General features: G+C 32.9%; 1 long non-coding RNA gene across 1 annotated transcript in view; it reads right to left on the bottom strand.

Moving 5' to 3' along the window:
- Positions 1–3123: 3123 nt before the first annotated feature.
- LOC147013869 (uncharacterized) overlaps positions 3124–4736 on the bottom strand; it is a 3289-nt gene continuing 1676 nt past the window's right edge. Inside the window, exon 3 of the long non-coding RNA XR_015050541.1 lies at positions 3124–4736. This exon is cut by the window's right edge and continues 410 nt beyond it. This is a non-coding gene — a long non-coding RNA (uncharacterized LOC147013869).

Raw genomic sequence — 4736 nt, 5'->3', positions numbered from 1 at the left:
TTCAATAAGAGAGACGAGTGGAGGATTTCTCCCATTTCTAATTCCTTTATTTGCTGGTTTAAGTGCGGTTGGAGCATTGACGGGTGGTATTTCAACAGCGGTCAAAACTGCCAACGAAAGGAAGGCTCAACTCCAGGCTCAAAAAGAATTGGAAAGACATAACAAAGAGTTGGAGAAACAAATTAGTGGAAGTGGTGTAATTGTAGATTTTGCTGAAAAACTTGAAGGTCTGCCTGATAAAGCGAGATTGTTAGTTGGAGATATGCTTTCTTCTATAGCACAAGCAGGTGTAAAATTAACGAAAAGAGGTAATGGATTATATCTTTCTAATAAATAAATGAGCATTGATGAGTGGTTGAAAGAATTTGGAAAGAATACAACATCAAATTTACAACTTGCCAAATATTGTAAGAAATTAAAAATTCATAATGTGGTTATTTGTATGAGAGATGAATTAACAAATGTGTCGAAACATACAAAGAATATTATTATGAACTTAGAAGATAATGATGGGAACGGTTCTCATTGGGTTTGTATTTTTAATAGTCAAGACAAATATTATTTTGATAGTTTTGGTCTTCCACCACCTGTTGAAGTCATAAAATTCTTACAGAATGGTGTTTATCAAACATTTCAAGTCCAAGAATTAAATTCCAAGTGTTGTGGTCAATTATGTCTATATGTGTTATTTCAACTCAACAAAAATAAAAAATTTTATGATATTATTTTTAATCTAATATAAATGACTTATGTTGGTAAAGATGGTTCTATCTTTGGTGTATCTCAAGAACTGGATATTGATTTATCAAATTATTACACAAAGGCACAGGCTGAACGACATAAATATAATATAAACAAAAATATTAACATGAAAAATGCTTATAAATTAAAAAATTATCCAAGCCCGACTGACGCAAATGACTTGGTGAGATTAAGCGATTTATCACAATATATATACTTAAATAAAACGGCTGTGTATTCTAAAGATACAGAAGTGTTGATATTATCTCCAGGTCATACAGAATTCACAGTTCGAATTAAAATAAATTTTTATAAAGAAGGGCGTATCGTTTGTATGAGAATAGAACAATGGGGGTATGATATGAATGATTTAGGGTATAATTGGTCATTTAAAATTAACCTCGAAGACCTGGAACAATTAAATCAGTCTCGTAAGGAAGAATATTATCCACTTGGTATCGAGAATGAGTTTTGTGGAGCCACGATTAGTAAACAACAAATAAAAGAATTTAATAAGGGTAAATATAATAATGGTTTTGCCCTTGTTTATCTCATGAAAACAGAAAAAACAGGATTATATATAATAAGTAAGGAAATACAAAATGATTTAACTATGGGAAGATGGGGAGGTGTTTCGTGCCATAATATTATTCTAACATATATTTCTAATACATAAATGACAGCAAGAAGGCTTCAAGAAAATTATCATTTCTGTGTCCAAGCATACCTTCAAGAAAAGGGTATTCGGTATTTTAATAAATATGTTCTACAACATAAGAATGAGGTATTTTCAATAAAAGATTGGCATTATGCTGATGTTGATAAACCGACAACTTTAGATTTAATTAGAATGTTAAATAATGAAAAAATTATAAGGTTAAGAAAAGGTAAGGCTCTTTTAGAAATTCAAAAGAAATTTTATTGGTTTCCTGTTGTAAAAAAAATTATTTTGGATACAGGAATAACAAGAAATCCTGATGAATATATGTATAATATTCTATGGGGTGTAAACGATTCAAGTATAGTAAGGGATGAGGAAGGAGTTGAAGAAGAGAGGGAAGAGGAGGAAAAGGAGAAGGAGGAAAGAGAGAATAGAGAGAGGGAGGAAAGAGAGAGAATGAATAAATATCAAAATATGGAAACCAGTGAGATTCAAAAAAGAATAGAGGTATTAAAGAAATTAACTTATTTCACCAGGGAGGAATACAAAGAATTAAAAAGTCTATTTGCAATACTTTCGACAAGACTATCGACATCGAGAAGACATGTATTTTAATTCAAGTTTTTTCTTAAATAAATGGAGGAGAGAGTGAAGGCATTTCTAAGGATTCTTTATGTTTTAAAAATTAAGATTCAAATGTGCATGTTGGAAACTAAAAAGGTTTTTGCACTCTGCAGAAATTTTTCTCATAAATAAATGAGTTATTGTCTCAAATGTAAAAAGAAAACTAATACTAGAAATATTTCATATATTAAAAGTAAAAATAACAGGGTTATACAAAAAGGTATATGTTCGGTGTGTGGTTCAAAAAAAAAATCAATTTATCTCCAAACACAAACTCGGAGGAGATATACAAAAGTTTTTATCAGGAAGTAAATTTACAACTACTGGAATACCAGGGGAATTACATCTTCCAGGGTATTCTTTCTGTGGTCCAGGCACAAACTTGGATAAAAGATTAGATGAGGCAGACAATCCTAAATCCTGGAGTAAACCAATCAATAGAGTTGATGAAGTGTGCATGAGACACGATATTGATTATGGGAATACCACAACGTTGGAAGAAAAGCATGAAGCCGATAGAGAAATGTTATATAATTTGTCTCTGATACAAAATCCAACCTTGAGAGAAAAAGTTGATAGGTTCATCGTGAAGAAGATGATTAGTGCTAAATTGAAACTTGGACTTGGAAATTCAAAAAACTTATAGGCTCTAATGATGTCATTAAGACTGAAGAGCAATTAGCTGATGAATTACATAAACCAATATTCACAAAGTTTCAGAGAAGGAAAGTTTATTCCAAGGAAGTTGATTATATCTGGTCTGCTGATTTGATTGAACTCAATAATGATAAGGGGTACAAGTATGCTTTAACCGTTATTGATTTGAGGAGTAGATATGCGTGGGTTGTCCCTTTAAAAAACAAAACAGGTAATACTCTTATGTTAGCTTTTCAACAGATATTTAATAAAAGTAAGAGAAAACCTAAGAAATTGTGGACTGATGAGGGTAGAGAGTTTTATAACAAGACATTTATGAATTTTCTAAAAAATAACAGTATTACATTATACAGTACCTTTAATGAAGGGAAGGCAGTTGTTGTTGAACGTTTTAATCGTACCTTAAAAGAGAGACTATATAAAAAATTCACACAACTCGGTTCACAACAATGGTCATCTTTTATTCAGGATATTGTGAATAAGTATAATGACACGATTCACACGTCAACGAATATGAAGCCATCAGAAACATTTACAAAATTAAAATATGAAAAAGAGATTAATGTCAGAAAACCTAAGTTCAAAGTTCGTGATATCGTAAGAATATATAGGTGGAAATCTCATTTTGAAAAGGGTTTTACTGAACGATGGACGAAAGAACTTTTTAAAATTGTTGATGTAATAGATACAGTTCCTTGGACTTATAAAATATATGATTTGGAAGGGGAAGAGATTTTAGGTTCATTTTATTCACAGGAATTACAAAAGACAAAACTAAGCAGATAATACACCTTTGTGGACACTCGAGGGCCAAGTCCGAGGTGTATAACAGTATATAATGTGTGTCAAGGGGGACGTTCTTAGATCTGTGAACCCCAAACACAGAATCCTCAACTGAATAGTCAAGGCTTAACTTTTGTTTGTTGATGTGTATGTGTGTGTGTGTAATGGGAGCAATAGGTTGGCGCTTCACTCCCTCCTACTATACACCGTTGTGGACACTCGAGGGCCAAGTCCGAGGTGTATAACAGTATATAATGTGTGTCAAGGGGAAGTTCTTAGATCTGTGAACCCCAAACACAGAATCCTCAACTGAATAGTCAAGGCTTAACTTTTGTTTGTTGATGTGTATGTGTGTGTGTGTCCCAACCCTCACATTCAAAATCTCAACCCCAACCCTCACATTCAAAATCTCAACCCCAACTCAATCCTCGCCCAACACAATGTCTTTTTCAAAATGAGATTTCCACCTATATATATATATATATATTTACGTTTTTTTTTCTTCTTCCAATTCTGTCTTTTAAGGCTTTCAGGTTTGATGACGTAGAAAGGGGGAGTAAGCCTGCACTTTCTTCCCAGAACTTTCTTGATCTTGCTCCCATCAAGCACCATCCGACAAAGAACTACATCGATAGGTTTAGATCCCAAAGAGTGATAGCAACTCCAAAAGTCTCCAAAATATAAATAAATAAAATAATAATAATAATAAATAAATAAATAAATAAATAAAAGCCCCCAAAAAAGTTTCAAGTGTCCAACATAAACCCAACTTTCCAAGTCTTCAAGGTATAACCACATTCCCGTTGAGTTTCCAAGATATGTATCACATTGTGAGTTATCAATCCAGAACCCACATTTCAAGTATTCAAAGTAAAACCAACTTACAAAGTCTCTTAAGGATAACTCATTTACTGATTTTTTCAAAATTTGTGAGTCTCCAAGGTAGGACCCATATTTAGAACCATCTTGGCAGAACCCTTTTCCTGAGTCTCCAAGGTAGTTATTTAAACCATCAAGGCAGAACTCATTTACTGATTTTTTCAAAATTTGTGAGTCTCCAAGGTAGGCCCCATATTTAGAACCATCTTGGCAGAACCCTTTTCCTGAGTCTCCAAGGTAGTTATTTAAACCATCAAGGCAGAACTCATTTACTGATTTTTTCAAAATTTGTGAGTCTCCAAGGTAGGCCCCATATTTAGAACCATCTTGGCAGAACCCTTTTCCTGAGTCTCCAAGGTAGTTATTTAAACCATCAAGGCAGAACTCATTT

Source organism: Eptatretus burgeri, chromosome 13 (assembly GCF_056783735.1).
Source record: "Eptatretus burgeri isolate ZD-2024b chromosome 13, Ebu_testis_v1, whole genome shotgun sequence".
Taxonomy (NCBI): domain Eukaryota; kingdom Metazoa; phylum Chordata; class Myxini; order Myxiniformes; family Myxinidae; genus Eptatretus; species Eptatretus burgeri.
The sequence above is the reverse complement of the archived record's forward strand: the minus strand, read 5'-3'. Positions and strand labels throughout refer to the sequence as shown.